The 23,873-nt window shown below is 54.7% G+C and overlaps 1 protein-coding gene across 2 annotated transcripts in view; it reads right to left on the bottom strand.

Annotated features, from left to right (window-relative positions):
- LINGO1 (leucine rich repeat and Ig domain containing 1) overlaps window positions 1-23,873 on the bottom strand; it is a 205,792-nt gene that overhangs the window by 110,218 nt on the left and 71,701 nt on the right. Inside the window, exons 1-2 of one of the 2 annotated variants that reach the window (XM_082617745.1) lie at window positions 16,090-16,118; window positions 14,323-14,371 (exon numbers count right to left, since the gene is read on the bottom strand). The gene's annotated coding sequence lies outside the window, so the exon portion shown is untranslated. Of the gene's footprint in view, window positions 1-14,322; window positions 14,372-16,089; window positions 16,119-23,873 lie in introns of those variants that run through there. The other variant, XM_082617744.1, reaches the window with a different exon arrangement.

Here is a 23,873-nt window from a genome sequence, read left to right as displayed (position 1 = left end):
GGCAGGGGAGTAACAGGGGGATTCTCAGGAACTGCCCACCTCTGCTGTCAAGTCCATCCTAGATGTTAAAAATCAAATCCTCGTCTGCCCATGTGGTGAGATCCATTTATCATATAGGTGGTAACCTGGAAGCTCAGAGAGGCTCCTGTTAGGTCACACAGCAAGTCAGGACAAAACTGGGCCAGTGCCCAGACCTAGGAAGCTCTCAACAAATGCTTTCTCACACCATCCCAGGGTCCCCTCCACAATCTCCAATTCCAGACATCTCCTCTATTCCTGCTTGCTTTGAGCAGGACAGAAATAAAGGACAGAGATGAGGAGAAGACAAGAAGAGAAAGAGGGGAAACAGAGGCAAGAAGGAGAGAGACTTGGCAGAAGAGAGGAGAGGAGGGGAGCAGTGGGAAAGTCTGAGCAGTGAGCTGCAGGGAGCCCGGCTCAGCTCACCAGCCCCCCTCGCCCACCCAAAGCTGCCCGCCTCCGAGAGGAATACAGCGAGGCGGGGGTTAACTCTCTGCTGTGGAGCAGAAAATGAGGTTCCAGTTATTAGTTGATTTATTGCTCTGTCCTCACTCTGTGCTCAGGTCCTGGAAGGAAATGTTCCACTCAAAAGCATTAAGCGTCTTCAAAGAGCAGAGGCATTAAAAATTGAAATCATAAAATAGACACGTAAATACAGTGGAGGTGAGAGGGGGGCAGCCTCCTAGGCAGGCTGAGGTAGGGGTGGCAGGCCCAGGTCCCAGCAGGCCTGTGGGGCCGCCACACGCATGCAGGAGCCGCCACACGCATGCAGGGGCCGCCACACGCATGCAGGAGCCAACTGTGTCTGCTGAGGCGAGGGGGCGGTCCTGCCCAGAAGGGACACACGGGCATTTCTCACAGTGCCTGAAACCCCTCCATCAGCACACCGCATCTTAGGGGTCGGAATTGTCCCATCTTTGAAAACACATTCCCTCTTGGTAGAGGGACAGCCCCGGGGCCTGTCAGATAATGGGAGGAGAGAGAAGGGAGGGGAGGCAGACAGACTTCGAGGGCTGAGCTGACCCCACCTTAGCCAGCGTGCTGGTGGGAAGAGGAAGAGGCCGCCCTGGGAGCCTAGGGCAAGCGCAGCTTCTTCTGTGCCAGGGCCCAGGCTGCTCTGTGGGAAGGGAGCCCCGGCAGACAGGCACCTAGTCCCAGGCCCTCCTCAGTGGTGCTCAGACCCCACTGCACAGCCGGGCTTTGGTTGGGCCATGTGGGGACCTGCCCACCCCCAGCCACGGCTGGGCCTCCGGGGGAGTGGATGAGGAGGGTCCCTGCTCTGCCTTCAGTACATCTGGGCAGTGGAGTCATGGGGCAGGTTATACAGCCCGTGCTCTCTCCATACAAGGGCTAGCGGGCCAGAGAGCTGCCAGTGGGGTGCAAGGCCCACCTAGACACCGGCACCCAAGAGGATACTCACTAGCATCCTGAGCGGGCCAGCTCCCAGCACAATCCACACGTACACACAAGCTCACACACACATGCCTATGGAGCAGATTCTGCCTGAGCAGCATCTGTGATCCTGGCCTAGGCAGAGGTGAAGAATCGAGGCTGAGAGACAGTGAGGCCAGGCTCAGAGTCACACATCACGTCACTGGAGACCCAGGCCCAGAACTCAGATTTCTGCCATCAAGTCCCCCTTCTCATCCCCTTCCAGCTCAGCTTCACTGGGAGGGGGAAACAGGTGTCATCCCCACCTCCCCTTCTTCCTGCCCTCCCTCCGTTCCCTCCCTCACTCTATCTCTCATCCCTGCACAGCAACAACCATCCCAGTTTATTCGGGAGCTCCCCCTGCTCCTTACCCCCCAGCTAACCCTCCTCCCCCCACTCTCCCCACTCCCACCCACCAAGGCCAGGATGGGGTCATCCCCCAGGCTCACCCCTCAATTCTAGAACCACTCCTGGCCCGGGCACCTCTTTCCCCCATATGTAATTTTTCTTAACTGGGAGCTCATTAATTATCCTTATGTTTTCCAGAGGAAATAAAGAGCAATTAGAGAAATAAGTAGGGTTTTTTTGGTTTTTTTTTTTCGGTACATGGGCTTCTCACCATCGCAGCCTCTCCCGCCGCGGAGCACAGGCTCTAGACGCGCAGGCTCACTGGCCATGGCTCACGGGCCCAGCCGCTCTGCGGCATGTGGGATCCTCCTGGACCGGGGCACAAACCCGCGTCCCCTGCATTGGCAGGTGGACTCTCAACCACTGCACCACCAGGGAAGCCCAATAAGTGGTATTTTTATTCTCCAGCAGACTCAGCAGCATGGTGCCCCATCCCATCCCCACCCCGATGGCCAGTCCAGCCGCCTGCCAGGTCTGCTCTCTTGCCCTCTCTCCCCACATCCATCCCCACGTGTATGTGAGCAAAGTGCCTGCCACCAGGCCACCCAGCAGCTGGTCGCCTCTTGGAATCTGCGTGAAGAACCATAAATTGCTGCGAAAGGGCCTCCTTCCCCATGCAACAGAAGGTTAGAGTGTTAAAGAGAGACGTGAAACTGTTTTTATTAATCAGAACTGCTATAAAGAAAGCATTTTAATTAACATAATTATCCCAATTGACAAAAGCAGTCCTTACCCCATAGATACTTTTGAGACTAAAGATGCAAGCTGTCACAATCAGTCATAATTAAGTAAAGCGAGCCACTTTTTTCTTCTCCCGCTCCCTTCCCCTCTCGGGCACCCGCTCCTCCCTAGGTTAGATCTCAAAGTGGAGACAAGGCAGATGTCACACCTTCAACGCACTCATGCTCTCACACCCCGGCTGCCTCTTGAGCTGCATTTCAGAGAGGGTGTGCCCCCCGGGCCAGTGGGCCCTGCACCATGATCCCCTCTCATACCTGACCTCAGAAGGGCCTCCCCACCTCCTAGGGAAGGAAGGAGACCCATCTCCAAAGGTACCCACCTCACCCCCTGCTGGATGACAAGTCCTAGAGCACTGTCCCTCCCGGACACCTGCAGGGACTTTCCTGGGTCAGCAGGCCCAGAAGGAATAATTGGGGAGGACAGCCAGTGGGCACCCCAGACCATCACCCTGGTCCAAGCCACCAGCCCCTCTCACCTGGATATTCACCTTCACCCCCTAACTATCTCTCCAATCCACTCTTGACTCAAATTCAGGCCATTTCCCCACATAACAGCCAGAAATCTGTTCATACCACAAATGTAAGTGTATAACCCTCCTCGGCCCTCACGGAGGCCTGGCCCAGCCCCCTTCAGCCACATTTCCCACTACTCCTCCCTTGGCTTTCTCCACTCCAGCCACACTGGCCTTTCCTCATCCTTCTCAGCTCATGTGCTATTCCCTCTACCTCCTGCCCTCATCCCTCCAGCCACCACCTGCCACCCTCTCAGCTCACGTGTTCATCCTGCAGTGCTCAGCTCATGTGTCACCTCCTCAGGGAAGCCCTCTTTTACCTCCTGGACCTGGTCCATCCCCTGTTAAATCCTCTCACAGCACCGCATATCCGTCCCTTGCTAGTGTGCACACAGTGGATTTACAACAGTGCTGTGATTCTTTATTTAGCTTTAGTCTCCTCTGTTCAACTATAAACTTCATGAAGCAGCCAGACCCTTTATTATTTTGCTTTGATTGTACTTTTGTTTGTTCACTGTTGTGTCCCCAGTGTCCATCACAGTGCTTGGCTTGTGGTAGGTACTTAAATATTCGTGGAAGGAAAGAAGGAAGAGAGGGAGGAGGGAAGGGGAGGGAGCCCCAGCCCATGGCACTCTCTAGGAGACTGTCACAGCCCCCATGTCAGCTGAGGACATTTCAAGGAGGTAAGGGGTCACCCCAACAAACTGTGAAACTCTCCACTCCCCTCGTCCCATTTGGGCATCATTACTCTCCCCATTTTACAGATATGGACACTAAGGTATAGAGAAGCAGGATATGCCCAAGGTTACAGTGAACCAGTGCAAGAGTCTGGGCCTGTCTGAGGATCTGAGAATGTCTGCTTTGAGGTGGGATGAGGAGGGAGGAGAGAGATACAGGACCACCCACTGTGGATGTAGTGTCCCCCTTGGGCTTGCGGGGGTTGAGAACTGCTGGGAGCACCTCTTAGGATGTGTGACCTGGGACTTTTCAGCCCATCTGAGCCTTAGTTTCTCCATCTGTGAAATGGGTGGTCTGGAGCAGGGAACATCCTCCACCCTCCACCCATGACTCCCACTCCACCCCACCCTGACATCTAACACCCCCAAAGCTTCAGACCTCCCTCCTCCTTCCCCACAGAGCTGGCGATGCTGACAAATGCACCTGCTCACCGAGTACATGCCACCCTCTGTGGTCATACAGGGAGGGTGAAACTGGGAGCTTGATGCTCCCGAAACAACACCTACAGGGTGACACGTGCATAGGTGACACCACAGGTGTATTTTACCCCAACGTGCTTCAGTTCCCTCCCTGAAAAGGTGCTTATTTTTTAGTACATCTTAAATAGGAGCTGCAAAGTGTATTGTCAGCTCTTTGTAAATGGCTTGTTAATGCTCCTGTAAAGCTCAGCACTGGCCGGAGGAGACAGCTCACTCCTGATCCTGGTGTGGCCTGGACTCCCTTGCAGCCTGCGCTCTGAGCACACACCCGTGCTGAGTCTTGCACTGGACTCTGGCATTGCCAGGAAGCCCAGGAACTAGACACTCCCCGACAAAAATATGCCCAGATCCCTGCTGGGGTCACAAGATTTGGCAACTCTTTGGGAATGGCTAGGAGCAGAGTTGGGCCTTGCCTGGCAGAGGAAAGAGGAATGAGCACTGGCTTTATAGTCAGGTGGCCCAGGTTCAAATCCCTTCTTGGCCACTTACTAGCTGTGTGACCTAAATCCAGTTGCCAAACCTCTCTGGGCCCCAAGTTTCCTCATCTATACAATGGCAATGCTAACGCCTACCTCGGGGCTTTTTTGCAGAGTGAATCAGGTAATAAATACCAAGTGAGAGGTAACATTCAATTTTTAAGGTGTGGTAATGGCATTATGGTTATGTTTCTTAAAGGGTCCTTACCTTTTAAAGATATACACTGAAACATTTATGGATAAAATTATACGATGTCAAAATAACCCAATGGTGGTGGGTAGTAGGTGGGTATAGAGGAAACCAGTCTGGTCATGAATTGATGTTCACTGATGAGAACGTGGAGCTCAGTAGACTAGTCTCTCTACTTTCGGATAGGTTGACATTTTCACACCGAGCCATCACACAGGCATCCACCAGGTGTTCATTAAATCCAGGGGTACACTCTCCCAGCCGCAGAAATCTTGGACCCCTTGTACAGCAAGATTCAGTGACAGGTGGCAGCAAGACAACATAAAGCCACAGGAAGGAGCATGGGGTGGGGGGCTAAACCTTCATAGAGGTACCCCCAGAGGCTCCTGCAGTCCACAGAAGGGGAGACAGGCAAGTGAGGGGCCCCTATAACCCAGAAACTTGGGATCCCAGGGGAGTCAGGCAGCCTCTGTTTCAGGTCCGCTGTCCCAGCTGTGTAACCCAGGGACTATGGCTTTCCCCCTCTGAGCTCCAGGTTCCTATCATTATAATAGGGGTGGCAACACCTCACCCTTCTTGACCCATCTGACCTACCCCGGTAGCAGGAGCCTAGCCTGAGGCAGGTGCTTAATCACCCTTAATCACCCTTCTACTGGCCCCACCTTCATCAGCAAATTTAATACAACCATCTTCAGCTACTGAAGGCTGGGGTGGGCAGACCTGCTTCCCACTGGGCACAGGGATGCAGACCTGATAAGAGCCATCCTGCCCTCAGGAAGCTCCCAGGGATAAAGTAATTTTTTAAACCACTCTGTACCCAGCAAAGCCTCAGGAAATGGGGCTGAGAGGACTCCAGGCCTCAGGAAAAGAGGGACTCCGGGCCAGGAAAAAGGCAAGGATGATAGTAGTGATAGAAACAACGATGATGGGGCCTGACTTACTGGCACCGGGTCACAGCCTTCACCTGCACCTCTTGTTCTACCCTCACCACCACCTACCAGGTACACGGTACCATTATCCCCCCTGTAGCTGAGGAAACCGAGGCTCCAGGGGAGATGTTGCAGCAAGAGAGTGCAGAGCCACGCCTGAACCCTGTCACCCAAGTCCAAGGCCCAACGGGGGGGGGGGGGGAGACGCTGGGGACACCTGGGCATCCCAAGGGGCCATTAGCAGAAAGTTCTGTGTCTGGGAGCCTGCGGTCCCACCGAAGCCAGCCCTCTCCAAGCCTCAGTTTCTTCATCTGTGAAATAGGGGCAGGGAGACCCCAGCCCCACCTAGCGGGCAAGAGGGGAAAGCAGCACAGGTTGGGGAGGAGGCCACATCTCGAAGGTTCCAAAGGGAGCTGAGGCGGCTGTGAGGTAAGTCGGGGCGCGGGGGTGGGAGGTGAGAGAATGAGACAGATCTCTCAGGCTCTGGCTCTGGTGCTGTGATATTTTCCCGGGTTATATTTTTAGTTGGACTACTTTCTCTCCCCTCCCCCCTGCCTCAGTAGGAGGAAGAACACAGAAATAGCTGGGTGTGTGTGTCTGAGCAGCTATATATAGTGGGCACAAACCCTCACCCAGGGCATCTCCCACTCACTGCCCCCTGGAGAAGGAGTGGGGAGGGGTGGGGGCCCTCCTCTTGCCCAGTAGCCACAGAGTCTGCTCGGCTTCCCTGGCTCCATCCAGGCACATCCCTCACCCCAGCACACGCATGTGCACACGTACACACAGCCAGACCCGCATCACCAGTGACTGCCGGCTGGGACCCGAGCCTCAGGGGGCGTTGAAGAGGGCCCGGAGCAGCCAGCAAGCCCTACCTGGGAGGGTGGATGGGGTGAGGTGGGAAAGGGGGTGACTTCCAAAGACCTAACTCTAATTCTCTCTGCCTCGGGTTCACTGGTCTACAGACTGCGATCAGGGCCCTTCCTTGGACTTGCCAAATCTTCAAAGCTGTGGATACTCTGACACTTCAGCATCCTTAGCAGAATATATATCTGAAGTCAAACACATTCCCCCAAAGGCATCTGTCTGAGGCTTCATTGCTCAGATGTGGCAACTGAGAGCTGAAGGTCACAAGCAATCAGTGGCAGAGCCGCTTTCTAGCTCCGAGCTCACCTCTCTGAGCTCAGTTTCGTCATCAGTAAAGTGGGGATAAGGTTGGCACCCACTTTGTGGGCTACTGTGAGGAACAAATGAAGTGAGGCACATGAAGCCACCGTTCCATAATGAGGAAGAGGGCCACGAGCTCCCAAGGGCTGGAAGTAGCCCACAGCCTCCCTTGGCAAGAGCCCCCACTGGGCCAGGCTCCAGCCTCATGGCCAGGGGCTGGTCCATTTCCACCCAACATCCCACCCTGGCAGGTCTCCACAAACCTCACACCCAGCCCACAGTAGGTGCTTCCCAGATGGCAGGTGGACCCTGTTACTACCTACCCTGGGGGAGCCTGAGATGGAGTCCTGGCTTCCTCTCCATCCTCCCACCGGTCACATAAGCTATGGTGGAGGATCAGGGCAGAAAGATTTACCCTCATGACCGCTCCCCTCCAGGTGGTGGGGCTCCCGCCTGGGTATCAGAAGCTGGTTTGGGTGTACCCAGTCCAGAGGCAGGTCTAATTGAGCTTAGCTGACTTCCTGTGCCAGGACCTGAATAGGACAAAGAGCCCTGGATGGGGGATTCAGTGACTGGAGTCTGAGTCCTGGATCAGCCATATGAGCTTGAGGGTATCAGTTTCCCCATCCATAGAGTGCAGGGAGTGCATTTGTGGTCCCTGGGAACCTTCGGGCTCACAGTCCACTCTTAGCACAGCTGACTCCCCACAGACAGACTTACAGCCATTATCTTTTTGAACCCTCAAAATTTCCCTGTGGGGCTTCCCTGGTGGAGCAGTGGTTGAGAGTCCACCTGCCGATGCAGGGGACGCGGGCTCATGCCCCAGTCCGGGAAGATCCCACATGCCGCGGAGCGGCTGGGCCCGTGAGCCATGGCCGCTAAACCTGCGCGTCTGGAGCCTGTGCTCCACAACGGGAGAGGCCACAACAGTGAGAGGCCCGTGTACCGCAAAAAAAAAAAAAAAAAAAAAAAAAAATCCCCTATGGGAAGGAAACAGTGGTCATTTTACAGATGAAGAAACTGAGGCCCAGGGAGGGGAAAATGCCTGCCTGGGTCACACAGAAAGCTAGTGGCAGACTGTTTAACACCCTGGCTCCATGGGCAGCCTTGTCAGAGGTGGAGCCTGCATCTGCCAGGCCTGGGGAAGTCAGGACACCTGGGACACCTGTGCTGAACCACTGGCTCACAAGATTCCTGAACATGTGCCAATGGACACACCTCGAGGAGGAGGTGTGCAAGCTGGCTCCAGTACAGCACTGCTGCAGTGTGCGTGAAAGTGGCCCTGTCCCCTTCCTGCACCCATCCCCTGGCCATTGAGTTTTTGGACCCAAGTGCAGAACTTCATTTTTCTACCCCTAAGACTCCATTTGGTTTGGTGGGTTTTAGCCCAGAGCTTCCATCAGCTGAGGACCCAAGGTGAGAAACACCTCTCACTGGCAAATGTGGGACTGTGTGCCTTCATCTAAGTCCCCAGAAGACTGGGGCAGAATGAGGCCAGAGCCCTAAGGTGCCCCACTGGGGACCTTCTTCCCACAGACCAACATCCAGTGTTGACTCTTTGGGCCCTTGGTCCCGCCCAAGTCCTCCTGAGCGCACTGTCACTGGGCACCGGTATCTGTCCCGTCACAGAGCCTCTGAATCCACCCAGAGGCCCCAGCAGCCCTGGAGATGGGCAGGGAAGAAGCCTGCAACCCTGCAATGGTCCACACCACCCTAGTGGGGCCGTAGGCCCCTGTCCTGCCTAACCAGGCCTGGGTACAGCAGTGCCTAAAGAGGGGAGGAGGAAGGAGTCGTGGCCAGGGCAACAGTCATTCCCCAGGAGGAAAGGATGTGGGCCTGATGGACCCAGGTATATAGATATTGCACAAGAAAAAAGAAGCTTGCAGTTGCTACGGCCTATGTTCAGTTTCAGGACATCTGCATGCCAAAAAAAAAAATGAAGTTGGACCCTTATGGTACACCATATACAAAAATTAACTCAAAATGGATTAAAAATCTAAATGTAAGCCCTGAAACTATAAAACTCCTAAAGGAAAACATAAGGGAAAAGCTTCATGACATTGGACCTGGCAATGATTTCTTGGATATAAAACCAAATGCACAGGCAACAAAAGCAAAAATAATGGGGCTACATCAAACTTAAAACCTTCTGCGTGTCAAAGGAAACAATCAACAAAGTGAAAAGGCAACCTAGTGAACGGGAGAAAATATTTGCAAATCATATATCTGATAAGGGGTTAATATCCAGAATATATAAAGAATTCCTATGACTCAACACCAAAAACCAAATAAGCCAATCCAAAAGTGGGCAAAGGACTTGAAAAGACATTTCTCCAAAGAAGATATACATATGGGGGGCGGGGGGATGAGGAGGCCCCTCAAACTGAGCCTCTTCAGACATGACCCCCAGGTCAAGGCTGTTTCTCCTCACTCAGACTGGGCCCCCTTCCCCTCCACCCCTGGCTGCCCCCTCACCCTCCCAGTCCAGCCAGGTCTGGTGGTGATAGATGCTGTCCCAGAGCAGGCATTTCAGGCAGCTGCCTCTCCCGCCACCCGGCAATATGATTAATACTCAGCCTGCCAGGAGCCCATTCATCACGGCCACACCACATCCCCACGAGCCCAGGACAGATGGGCTGCACTGGGGCCTGCCTGAGTCCTGGCCCACAGAGTCTTCCCAGTTCCCAGCCAGGCCAGAGACCAAAGCCTCGCTGAGGGGTGGGGCCCAAGTGATGGCCACGTTGGGATGAGAGCATTCTGCAGCCCTCATCACCTCACTCCTGCCCCTTCCTTTCAGTCTCCAGGGAGGGACCTCCAGGGGCAGCTCTAGGGGATCAGATAGAGCTAATGGGAACACCACCCCACGTACTCCTTCCCAGCTATGTGGTCTTGCAGACCTCATTTTCTCTTCACAGCTCAGCTTCCACATCTGTAACATAAGAACAGTAAGAAGCTGCCGGCAGGTTCAGTTGAGGTGATTTGTATCACATGCCCCCCTGAGGCCTGGCCTGCAGCAGGGCTGGGGCAGGATCCTGACTCCTTAGACCTTGAGGGGCTCTCCTGGGACTGCCCACTGAACAAAACCAGAGCTGCGTCCCACCACCCAGGTCAGAACCCTGCCCCACAACTGCATAGTCACTACACCCCCTCCGGCCTCAATTTCCACAGCAGCAGAATGGGCATAATAAAATTATCACTAACCCACGCTTGGCATACAACATCTTAGCCACTGATCATTTTTATTATCCCGGGGCACCTTCCAGCCCACCTTCGGCACCCCCCTCCTGGCAGGTAGGCTGGGTGGGGGGCTGGACAGAGTCATGGGAGGCCTGTGCAGGAGAACAGGCTGGGCCTGGGCACCAGGCTCCGATGTGGAAGCCTCCCCCAGGTGCCAATACCGTAGGAGGTGTCAGGGAGCCGTCCCACTGCCCCAGTTTCCCAGAAGTGTCCAGCCGAAGTCGGGGAGCGAGGAGGACGTGCAGTCACACATGCACATCCAGGACCATGCATGACCACTGCCCGGGACAGCCAGAGCCTAGCACTACAGCCCCACCCGTTCCTGGTGCCCTGCATGCCCCCCAGGGCAGAGGACACAAGTGGGTTCAATCCCACCCCTGCCTCTTCTGTGACTTGGGTCAACTCACCTTCCCCACACGGGCCTCTGTTTTTCGTATGGCAACAGGGCTAGTGACATCCCTCTCCTGTATGAGCAATGAACAATGCTACGTGTGTGAAAACTGTGTCAGGTGCCTAGCAGGTGGCATGTGCCAGGTCTTTCTCCTTCCCCTCTCTCCTTCCTGTCTCCCACCTCCACCTGCCAGGCCTTTCAGGCCAGCCCCGTCATTACCACTGCTGCCCCCCTGCGCTCCATTCAAGCAGCCTCCCCATCTCCTCACAACTTGGATTTCACCCCTCTGTACCCATCTCCACCCTGGTGGCTGAAAGCACCAATCACCAAAGCAGGGACAAGCTGCCTCCACCTCATACCCAGCAGTGCCCCCGGCAGCCTTCAGTAATTGATACCCAGAGGAAGGCAGCAAAAAAGAAGCCCGAGCCAACTCCCCAACCACAGCCACAGGAGCTGGAGGACAGAGATACCACTGGCTTCAGCTGGAGCTGGCTCTGCTGCCTGCCCCACCCATAAGAGCAACCGGCCACCAATCCTGGCAATAATAATAGCTCCACTGACGGGGTCCTCACCACGTGACAGGCCATGTTTAAAGGCTTCTCGTGCATCATCTTATCCAATCTTCCCAACATCCCTATGAAGAAGCAACTGTTATGCCCATTTTACAAATGAGGAGACTGAAGCACAGAGACGTTAGGAAACTTGCTCAAAGTCACACAGCTCACAAGTGGTGAGAACAGTATGAACCCAGGTGGTTTGGCTCAGAACTTGGGCTCTTAACTCTATACTTTTTGCTAAGTCCATCCCCCAGCACCACAGAAATGCCCACGACCGGAGATCTGGTGGGGAGAAGGGAGAAGGCCATGGGGTCTCCCTTCTGTGTTGAGCTGACTGAGGTGAAAACCAAGGAAACAGAGCAGTATTTGAAGCAGAGACACGCTGACTTCTTAAAGCTGAAAATTACATCCCCAAGAATAGGATGTCAATTAGGGCATAGGCCTGACACCCAGCCCCATCATTCCCCTGTTTTAGAAATGAGGGCAGTCACAGCTTGGGTCTGTATCTCAGACCCACATGAAAAAAGCCAGTGAACTCTGGCAGTGATGATAGAGTCGGGGTTGGTACCTGGCAAGCCCACCAATCCAGCCAGGACCCTTTCCCCAGGCCTCCTGGGCTCTTCTGGGGGGGCCCAGGCCTCTTCCAGAGTGGCCCTCACACTTCTGGTCCCCTCAGATGAGTGTACACCCCTTGGTGCCCACGTGTGGCTTCACGTGAGGCTTCACGTGGGGCAGAGCATTGGCCAAGGCTGGCCACCACCCACTCCCAGCCTTGACTGCAGATGGAGCCCGTGCCCTGGTGTGACCTGCAGACCTGCGGCTCCTCCTTCTGCCCCTGGACAGGTGCTGTTGTAACTGTGGCTCCCAGACTTGCATAATGCCTCCCCGCCAGGCTCCCCATGCACCATACACACACACACACACACACACACACACACGCACGCACGCACGCACGCTCTGATCCAGCACAGAGTTCTTCTATTCCAAAGAGTTGACATCCCTTCAGGTCTGTGGTCAGCCTTGTGGATTTGAAGCTGCCCTTCCCAGCCTACCCTTAGTAGCATCCCTGCTACTGAATCCCACGTCTGGGACAAGCGCCTGGAGCTTGCTCTCAGTCAACTGAATGGGGCTAGAGCCCACTCAGCCACCCAAGGGATGGCGGGTTGGGGAGGGCAGCTAAGGGCAGTTACTGCGGGCTAGCTCCTAAGGGCGGGGACAAACTCTAAGCAGAGGGGCTGTCAGTGTGCAGGCACAGAGGAGAGGGAAGTGGGTCATGTCTAGGAAGGATAGATGTGCCCTGGAGAGGGAACCTGAGAGAGCAGCCAAGTGGCTTCATCTTGCAGCCCTGCTGATTGTGGCCTCCTGATCCAGACACGAGTCCAGCTCCCACCCCACATGCCATGGCTTCTTTGGAGGGCAGACCCCAGCTCCTGGGGGCCTGGCCAGGGGACATGGTGGCCAAAGGTGTGGCCTCCAACCATGCCTCTCCCCTTGGGAGGCCCCAGACTGGGAGGAAAGGTGCAGAGTAGTGGAGAGTGATACATAGACTGTGGGGCTTGGAGGGAGAACCTGAGCCAAATCCTACCTTGGCCACCAGGGTCCATCCCCACCTCTCAGCCTCGGCTCTAGGCTCCTTTCCACCTCTAGGAAGGGAACAAACTGCTCCCTCTCATGAGTTGTTGGTAAGATTAATGAGCTAATTAAAGTGTGAAAAATGTTTCTTGTAGACTTAAAGAGGTGATCAACCATGGCAAATTAATAACAATTAACACCCCTCCTCCAGGCAGTCTGCCTGGATTGGGTCCACTGGGCACAGTTTTCCCTTGCAAGAATGGCAGGAAGACTGTGCCGGCCTTTGCAGGGGTGTCTGGGCCACTGTGGGCTGCTCTTCTCTGTTCCCCAGAGTCCTGCAGACACTTCCCAATAATCAGACCCACCCTGTGCCTGGTCCCGGGCTCTGTGTTCACAGAACTCAGTCCATGAGGCAAAATAACTGGTGTGTCTTTTAACATTTACTGAGCATCAACTGTGTGCCAGCCTCTGTACCAGTCCTTCTCCATACAACACAATGCCCGGAAGGATACACTGGGAGGAGCCCCCTTTCAGAGATGAGGAAATGCGGAGGAGTGGGTCGCACAGACAAGGGTGAAGCCAGAACTCCAACTGATTATCTCAGTTACCCCTGTCCTGGGCTGTGTAGCAAGGTTAGGTTGCCAGACGAGGGTGGAGAGCCAGGGAGGCCTGCCTTCAGGTCCCCCACTGCTCCCCACTGGCTGCTGCTATTGCTGTGAAAGGCTTTCAGGGGAATGGTGCCACCTCCCCTACTTCACACCCCTCTGCAAGGCTGACTCGGCAGACACACTTGGGCCCCCTGACGCCAAATTAAAGCCAGAGCCCTCTTAGAAATCATCCACTCAGCAAAGCCTCCTCGGAACTGAAGTCCGAGGAGACACAGGGAGCTGGGGGGAGGGAAAGCGTCTGCCCCGAGACCTGCTGGGGCCTGCCCGTGCAGCCCCTCATCAAACAGTGTTCCCCAGACCCAGGAATCGTGTCCCCAAAATGCTCACTCATTGCAGAGCACGGCCAGGCCCCCAAAGCCTGAGCTCAACCACCTAGAGCACCTACAGCCTAACTTAGACCCTGGCCTGCCCCCCACAGGCAGGCCCACCTCCCCTGAGTGGCCCACAGCTCTGCCCCCTGCTCAGTGAGGGGCCTCCAGGGTCCCTCCAGGGTCTCACTCCTGGCTGGTGCCTCTGCCAGCAGCCCCCAAACCCCAACAGCACCCATAACCCTGACCCCTCAGACCAAGGAGCCACCTTCCTCTTTTCTTCCCCAAAGCTGATTCCCAAACCCTTTTTTTCAGCCTGTAACTCAACAGGACCCCCAGGAGCATGGCTGGAGGAGGGCAAAGGTGGGCTCCAGGAGATAGAAGAGGAGAAATGGTGGCAGAGAGGGCCGAGCAGAGGGAGACAAGGCCCCTGGAACCTGCCCTGCACGCACACACCCTAGGGCCCAGCCTCATCCACCAACCCAGACAGCTGCTGCTGCTTACCTCTCGGGGGGTTAGCGTGAGTGGGCTCAGGGGCTCTTCAGAGGGACACCTGCAGAGAGACAGCAGAGAAGGGGTGAGACCGCAGTCAGATGGAGACCAGCAGACTCCTCACCCACAGGACCCATCTGGCAATCAACCACACCAAACCTCTGCCCACAGCCCAGGACAGAGGGAGCAGGAGACTGGGCAGCCAAAGGATGCCAGACTCACTCCAGAGTCAAGAATGCACTTTCTGGGCTTCCCTGGTGGCGCAGTGGTTGAGAGTCCGCCTGCCGATGCAGGGGACACGGGTTCATGCCCCGTTCTGGGAAGATCCCACATGCCGTGGAGCGACTAGGCCCGTGAGCCATGGCCACTGAGCCTGCGCGTCCGGAGCCTGTGCTCTACAGCGGGAGAGGCCACAGCAGTGAGAGGCCCTCGTACCATGGCTGCAGCTGGCTGGGGAGGGGCCTCAGGAGGGATGGAGCTGGGGTAGGGGTGCTCCCTGTGACAGGCCCGAGTGCCCATAAACAGAGAGCAGCTGTCTCCACCTCCCCATACCTGTGGGTTCTCTGACACCTGGACACACAGGACTAAACCTCAAATTCTCCCTCCTGAGGTCAGATGTGGTGGCCACAGGGAGCACCCAGGCCCTCTCCTTCATCTCTAACTGGGACCTTGACCTGGTCATCTCAGCTTTGTCACTGGCTGGCCCCATGACCCTGGGCCGGCCCTTCCCCTCACTGTGCCTTGATTTCCCCATCAATACCAGTAAGTGCATCAGAGTTACCTGGAGGGCTTATGAAAACATGGCATGCTGGACCCCACCCCCAGAGTTCCTGATTCAGCAGGTCCAGGGTGGGGCCTGAGAATCAGCATTTCCAAGAAGCTCCCAGGTGATGCTGCTGCTGCTATTTGGGGATCACACTTTGGGAACTGCCAGTCTAGATGTGTCTGGCCTGTAAAGTGCATAGTCCACACCCTCAAGGAGTTCATAGGCTGACTGAGGACACCACACTCGTGTGCACACACGGCTGATTCAAAGCAGCCACCGCAGGTCAGCTTATATTGAATAGATCCTAGAGGTGTGGGCTATGGGCCAGTGCAGTCATGGAAGGCTTCCTGGAGGAGGCAGAGACTAAATTTACTATTTTTACATATTGTAGTCTTATTACTATACAAGTAATACAGGCGTACCTTGTTTTATTGCACTTCACAGATATTGTGGTTTTTACAAATTAAAGGTTTGTGGCAACCCTTCATCGAGTAAGTCTGTCAGCACCATTTTTCCAACAGCATTTGCTCACTTCATGTCTGTGTCACATTTTGGTAATTCTTGCAATATTTGAAACCCTCCACCAGCAAAAAGATTATGACTCACTGAAGGCTCAGATGATGGTTAGCATTTTTTTAGCAATAAAGTATTTTTTAATTAAGGTATGTACTTCGTTTTTTCAGACATAATGCTATTATTTAATAGACTACAGTATGGTATAAACATAACTTTTATATACACTGGGAGACCAAAAACTTCACGTGACTCACTTTATTGCAATATTCACTTTATTGTGGTGGTCTGGAACCAAACCCACAATATCTCCGAGGTGTGCCTGTACATGAAAGCTTTCTCTTATTAAGAGCTTCAAATACAGATATTTGTACGGTAAACACACTCTCACTCCCAACCACGTCTCCAGAGGTCCTGACTGCCCGGCTGGTGTGAAACTTTCACTATGCATTTGCACAGACATGCAGAGAGGTGCACAAGTGTTTACATAGAGAACAAACCTGCAGTTACGTGCCAGAGAGTATGGTCTCTATGTTGGTGTATAATCACGTTCCTTACAATAGACTCTGGAGATCTTTCCCTGTCTGTACATAAAGATAACAATAATCACTGCTTGTACTCACTGAGCACCTACTATGTGCTAGATACTGGGTTGAGCATTGTATGTATTAACCCATTTAATTCTCATAACAACCCCCCCAAGACGGGTGCTGCTGTTAGCCTAATTTGTAGATGAGAAAACCAAAGTGCCGAGTAACCTGCTCAAGAACGCCCAGCCTAGGGAGTGGCTGAGCCCGTGAAGTGCCAGTGTCTGTGCTCCAAACAAAGCCCCACTATGCTCGGTCCTACGTGGAGGAACTCCACGTGGTGAACATACCCTCACCTACATAATCAGACCTCCCAGGATGAGTGCTTAGGGCGTTCCAGTTTCTTATTTCAAACATTGCTGGAAAAAAAGCCCACCTCATGTATTTCTAAAAAGCAGGTCAAAAGGTATACACATTTAAAATTTTGATACTCACTGCCAAATTGTCCTCCAAAAATGTCTGTGCCAGTGCCAAGCTGACCATTTCCTCAGGTGAACGCCTACTTAAGAACAATTCCCATTTACTGAGTACCTACTAGGTGCCAGATCCAGTAACACCTGGGTTGTCATCTCTATTTTGCAGATGTGGAACTGAGGCTCAGAGAGGTTAAGTTACTTGCCCAAGGTCACACAGCTGGTAAACAGCATATCAATTTGCCTCAATATTATGAAGGAAGAAAGGGAAGAAGAGAAGGAGGGAGGAAAACACAAAGGGAGAGAGGGAAGGAGATTCCTCAGTCCACGTGCCCTTCCATCTTTCTGCTCCCTTTTATAGCAAAACTCAAGAGCTCTCTCTACTAAGTGTCTCAGTATCCACTCCCTCACCTCCGGCTCTCCCTCACTCCCTCTCCAATTGTGCTTCCATCCCCATCACCCCACAAAACTGCTCTTATTAAGGTTCCCAGAAACCTCATTTTTGCCAAACCCAGTGGTCGCTCTCTGACACAGCTGACTGCTTCCTCCATCGGGAAACACTTTATCTCTGGGCTCCCAGGATTCAGCCTCTCCTGGTTGTGCTCCCAGGCTTTCCTCCCTTCTTACCCCACCCGCCTCCAAACATCAGAGGCCACAGGGCTGGCCGGGACTCTCTGCTCTCTCCTATCTACGCATTCCCTGGTGGGTCAGATGTGTAGCTTTAAATCCCAGCCATGCCCCCAGATCTCTCTGCAGCCCCAGCCCTCTCCTGAGCAGCAGCTGCGTGTATCCACAGGCCTATTTGTCATCTCCACTTGCTCATCTAACAGACCTGTCCAAAAGAAAACTCTTAATTTTTATCCCCCAAACTATGTCTCCCTCAGCCTTGGCTCCTCTCTTTCTCACCCCACACCCAAGCCTTCAATGTGTCGGTTCAACCCCCAAAACACATCCAGAACCTGCCCACTTCCCCGGCTCATCTGCTTCCGCCCCTGTCAGCCCTTGCCTGGATAATTGCAGCAGCCTCCTGCCTCTCCAGGCTCCCTGACCCCACCTTGGCCCCAAACTATCAGGGCAGCCACATGATGGTACAAATGGAATCCTGTCACTCTCCAGCCATAGCAAAGGGTTTCCATGGCAGAGAGAATCAAGTCTAGACTCCTCAAAGCCTACCCACTGCTCAGAACTCACCTTCGACCACAATCTGGCCCCCTCCCACACTGGCCAGTTTCGAGGACTCTATCATTGCTGCTCCTGCTGCCCAGAATGCTCTTTCCCCAGACCTCCCTATCACCCTGGTCAAATGGGACCTCCTTTATCTTCCCTGGTCATCCCCATGCACCCCAATCTCTCCCATCTTTCATAGACTTTATCTTGCTGATTTAGTCCTTGTTTCTCATGGATCTCCTCATCATAATACAAACCCAGTAAGGCAGGGAGGGGCCGTGTCCATCTTGTTCAGCTCTATATCCACCTCTAACTATGTGCAGTACTCAGCACATAGCAGACACTCAGTAAATATTTGTTGAATGAATGAACGAATAAATGAATGAAAGAATGAAGAGGCAGAGGCAGCTCTATCTGGCTCCAAAGCCTGCGCTTCTATTTTCTACACAGTCTGCTGCCATATGAAGTGGGAAGGAGCCGGAAGGCACACCCAGCAGGGCAGGACCCTCTGAGCAAAGGCTGGGAGGTGGGCACAAAGCTGGGACAAGGCCAGCTGGAGTGGCGGATGCACACTCGAGAGCAGTGGGGCCTGAGGCCTCCCTGGGATGCCAAGCCCAGCAGCCCTGCCCCAGGGAGGAACTGGGGCTCTCACACCTGCCAACCTGTCCCATTCAGGAGGGAGACTTGGGGGGCAGCCGGCAACTGAGCATGACTGGCAGGGGGCCAGGATGCCTGCCAACAGCTGGCACTGCTGCCTGGCAGCCAAGTAATCGTGTTAGCCAGCGGAAATTGGTCCAGGGAGCATTTTCCTTCGCCTCCCATTTTCATTCTCTTCCCTTCCCCCTCGGAGCTGCAAGACTCGGAAGATTGATCTTTGCCTGAAACGGAGGAGATAACTCGATATAATGAACTCTACTATCCCTCTTGTTGTTTGGAGCTTTTAAAAAATTTAAAAGGGCTAGGGACAAAAAAGCTTGTCCTCGGGGCTCTCTGGGGCTGCTCATCCTCCCCTGGAAGCCCCCACCTCTGCTCGTGCCTCTGCTCATGCCCCTCTCCCAATTCTCTATCTGCCTCCTTCCCCCTTCTTTTTCCCTTGGGATGCCTTGATGGAACAAAGGTTAAAAATATCTCCTTTCTCTTGCAGGTTTTAAAAATAATTTCGTTGAGGTCAGGGCTGGATCCGCCAATCACCCTGCCTCCCAGTGCCCCGCCCCTGTGGCTGCCCCCCACTCCCCAGAGTCACCAGCCAGCCTGGGGGTGACAAGTTGGCTCAGTCCACCTGTTCTCAAAGCATTTCCAAAGGGAGCCAGCAAGGCCCGGCCAGAGATGGCTTTTGTTCCAGCAAACGGCTCTTTAAAGAGCCGCCTAATGACACACAAAGGAAGCACAGCTCCAACTGGGACCCAGGTTTTGCCCCACCTCACTGAGGTGCGTGCCTCCCCCTCCCCAATCAGCCCCACCGTCCAGCCTGGGACTCACAGCTCTGTGCCCCTACATACATCCACATAATCTATCGACATTTATTGAGCACCTACGCTGTGCCAAGCATTGGGCTGGGAGCTGGGGATGCAGGGGACAACCAATCCCTTCTGATTCCTGCCCTCAGTGGCCTGAAAGCCTGGTGAGCAATCAATGGTCACACTGGTGGGGGGGCAGGGGGGAAGCCCACTCCACACTGGGATGAGGGGGCTCTGAGAGCATGGAGAGTGGTCAGGGAAGGCTTGCCTGAGGAAGTGTCCTTAGAGCAGAAATCTACAGGACAAGTAGAAGATCATAGGGCAGAGGGTGTGGGTGGAGGGCTCCAGGCATTATAGGGAGGGTCTGCTCTCAGGAGGATGCCACCCAATGGGGGTGGGGGAGGAGTTCTTCCCCAGGGCTCCCCACTTGCAAAGGGAGGCCAGATCCTATAATTCCCTACCTGGCATTCAAGGCCCTTCCTAGCCTGGTCTCTGACCCCAAGACCCCCTCATCTCCAGCCTCCCCCTTCAAGGTGCAGCTCAAGTGTTACCTCATCGGCCCCAGGGCAGGAATTTCTGCTGCCTCTGGGCTCCTACACCAGTGCTCCTCCCCATGCCAGCCTCCTGCTGGATGTTACAGGCCCACCTGCTCACACAGGCAATGCTGAGCAGTCTCTGCGTAGCCGGAGTCCCGCACAGAGCCAGGAGTGTGTGCCAAGTAGAAGGGAGCAACTGGGGACGCCATCAGTTTCCAACTCAGATCAGGGACAGCCAAAGGTATCAGAGAGAGCTTCCTGAAGAGGTAGGTCAGGGCTCTGAATAAAGAAGGATTTGGACAATATAAGGGGGGTGGGTGGGGGATCCAGTAACCAACAAGGACCTACTGTATGGCACAGGGAACTCTGCTCAATGTTATGTGGCAGCCTGGATGGGAGGGGAGTTTGGGGGAGAATGGATACATGTATATGTATGGCTGTGTTGCTTTGTTGTGCACCTGAAACTATCATAACATTGTTAATCTGCTATACTCCAATATAAAATAAAAAGTTTAAAAAATAAAATGAAAAAAAAAAGGTGGGTGGGTGGGACTTCCCAGGAGGTCCAGTGGTTAAGACTTCACCTTCCAATGCAGGGGGTGTGGGTTCAATGGGAGCTAAGATCCCACATGCCTCAAGGCCAAAAAACCAAAACATTAAACAGAAACAATATTGTAACAAATTCAATGAAGACTTTAAAAATGGTCCACATAAAAAAAAAAAAAGGCGGGCTTCCCTGGTGGCGCAGTGATTGAGAGTCCGCCTGCCAATGCAGGGGACACGGGTTCGTGCCCCGGTCTGGGAAGATCCCACATGCCACGGAGCGGCTGGGCCCGTGAGCCATGGCCGCTAAGCCTGCACGTCCGGAGCCTGTGCTCGGCAACGGGAGAGGCCACAACAGTGAGAGGCCCGAGTACCGCAAAAAAAAAGAAAAAAGAAAAGGGACTTTCCTGGTGGTCCAGTGGTAAAGAGTCCGCCTTCCAATTCAGGAGACGCAAGTTCAATCCCTGGTGGGGGAACTAAGATCCCACATGCTGCAGGGCAACTAGGCCCACGTGCCACAACTACTAAGCTCGCACGCCTCATCTAGAGAGCCCGCATGCCTCAAACTACACAGCAGACGCACTCTGGAGCCCATGTGCCACAACTAGAGAAGAGAAAACCTGCACGCCATGGCTAGAGAGAAGAGATCCGTGCGCCACAGCTAGAGTGAGCCTGAGTGCCACAACGAAGAGCCCACGTGCCACAACGAAAAGATCCTGCATGCATCAATGAAGATCCTGTGTGTCTGCAACTAAGACCCAATGCAACCTAAATAAATAAATAAAATATTTTTTCAAAAATTAGAAGAAAAAAAAAAGGTGGAGGGGATCCAGAGCTGCTCAGGAAAGGCCCGAGGAGGTGGGCACCCAAAGACTTGAAGCCTGCCTAGGCTGATCTCTAAGCTGCGGCGCTTAAGAAGTCAAGTTGGAGAGGGGGAAACTGAGGCTCAGAGAGCAGCTGCTTCCACTAGGCTATGCAGCCAGGCAACAGCGGCAGGCAGGATGCTGTCCAAAGGTCCTTAAGCAGTCACTGTCCACCAGCACCCATTTCCAGCACCCACGACCCCCACTAGAAGAGCTCACGGACTAGTACTCAGGCAGCTACCACACCATGTGGCCCATGGAAGGCGGATGGGAGCCCGGAGAGCCCAAACCTGAGCTAGGGAGGCAAGAGGTACCTGAAGTGGTTCTCTAAGATGTTTGCTGGGCTAAGAAAGGCACTCCAGATGGGAGTCATCCTGGGCAAGGCCCCAGAAGAACCTCCGCCAGATTTGCTTCTCTGCCCACACCCAGGGTTTCTGGCCTGGCTGGGCTCCTGGGAACATGGGTCAGCCCACACAAGCCCGAACCTTGAAGAAACCAACCCCCTCCCAGCCTACCACCACCTTGCCCTGAGAGGCTGTTCTGGGAAACCCGTAGCCAGTCTCAGGCTTTCTGTCCCCCACTTTTGGCCCTGAGGTCCTAGCCCCCTTGGGTCAAGGACACAGCAGAGGCTAAGGGTTCTTGCGGTTCTTGCCCAGGAAGGTCCCTGACTACCCCTCCAGCATCCCCCAGGCGGCCCTGGAAACCAAGCCTGGCCACCCCAGAGGGGCAGGCCACGGCCCCCACAGACTGCAGTGTGGCCAGCCTCTCTCCCCAGGGCCCACCACCGCCAGGAAGAAACGGAAAGGCCCAGCCTGCCCCTGTGGTTCTGCAGGCGAGTGGCTTCCCACCTCAGCTTCTCCAACACGGCCCCCTGGGGCCATGGGCTCTGCGGGTCTCAGGCCGGTTGGAGGTACAGGAAGCTCAGTGTAACCAGCCCAGCCCCACTGCTGGGGGCTGAAGCCCTGATCCCACACAGACCAGGGAAGCCTCACCCAGAAGGTCCAAACACAAGGCTTCCCAAGACCTCAGCTGAACCCAGAGAGGAAATCAGGGTTCAGACAGAGGGGGAGAGAGTCTGGTGGTGGGGAGGGGCAGAGAGCAGCTTGGGCCATACTCAGTGGGCAGAGCCTGGATGTCAGGCGGATGGAAATATTGGGCATCAGCCTCTGTGCCCAGTAGCTTCATGGGCTGAGCCAAGCAGAGGAGTAGGGCCTTCAGCCAGTTACTGGCAAATGCAAGGCTGGACAGAGGGGCCACTCCAGGGGAGCCGGCTGACCTGGCTGAGCTCCCCAAGCCCAGCTCGGGCCAGGCCAGAAAAACTGCCACTGGGCGTGTGTGGAGCTGAACCTTCTTTCCTAAGCCTCTGAGGGGTAAGAAGGCCCAGGCTGGTCCCCCGACCACGGCCTCCGGCCAGCCCAGCCAGATCTGCCCCTCCCTGTCACTGTACCCGAAGCCTTTGGGAAGCAGAGTCACAGCAGAACAGGGTCTTGCAGAGCCACCATCTGGGTGGTTGACACAGCAGCTTACCTACCCTCCCAGCAGCCCTCTGAGGGGGCTGTGAGCATCCCCCTTACAGAGGGGAAAACCGAGGCTGAGTAGAAGACACAGAGAATCCTGCTCCCAGGCCAGCGATGAGAGAAAAACCAGATGGTGGGCAAAATCATAATTTTTATCCAGCCCATCAGAGAGCTGAGGTCACAAGGCAACCAGGGGAACCAAACTGCAGAGGGTGACAAGCTGCTCTAAGGAGAGTGGGACACACAGGCGGTTTCACCTCTGGCAGAGTCGGGAGGAAAGGGTGCCATCAAAACAGCAAGTGAGGGGCTTCCCTGGTGGTGCAGTGGTTAAGAGTCCGCCTGCCAATGCAGGGGACACGGGTTCGTGCCCCGGTCTGGGAAGATCCCACATGCCGCGGAACAACTAAGCGCACGCACCACAACTACTGAGTCTGCGCACTAGAGCCCGCGAGTCACAACTACTAAGCTCAAGTGCCACAGCTACTGAAGCCCACACGCCTAGAGCCCGTGCTCCGCAACAAGAGAAGCCACCACAATGAGAAGCCCACGCACCACAACAAAGAGTAGCCCCCGCTCACCGCAACTAGAGAAAGCCCGCACACAGCAACGAAGACCCAATGCAGCCAAAAATAAAATAAATAAATTTATTTTAAAAACCCAGCAGGTGAGCAGAAAGCAGCGACAGGTGGAGGAAATCGCAGGGGCTGAGTGTGAACCAGCATATGACCATTCAGATTCCACAGTCCCAGACAAAATGGGAGTTGGCCCTCCCCACCGGCTTGTTTCCACAGCCTCACAACACTCATGAGAAAGCGTGGGGCACAGTGGGAGATGGAAGAAAGACCCCTCAGTGCACAGACAGTACACCCAGCCACCTCCCCTCCCTGCTGACTTGGCTGTCGCCCCCGCCCTCCCCAACTGCCCGCCAGCCTTCCCTGCCAGGAGGGGTCTCACTAGGGGATTTGGGCAGCCCCTTCTCCTCTCTGGGCTCATTCCCTTGTCAGTCACGTCCATCATGACCATCACCTTTGCTACGGCCCACAGGGTGATGAGAGTGGGCCTGCGGGGAGCCCAGGGACCAGGGGAGGGGAAAGAGAGCACCAGGGCCCACACCTTCTCTGTGGAAGGGGGAACATGACCCTGATACCCCCAAAGCGGAGTTGAGGGGCTGAAAGGGCACAGATTACTGGGGGCGGGGGTC

Source organism: Mesoplodon mirus (genome assembly GCF_964341445.2).
Source record: "Mesoplodon mirus genome assembly, chromosome: 4".
In the NCBI taxonomy this organism is placed as follows: Eukaryota; Metazoa; Chordata; class Mammalia; order Artiodactyla; family Ziphiidae; genus Mesoplodon; species Mesoplodon mirus.
This window is presented reverse-complemented; position numbering and strand designations above follow the sequence as displayed.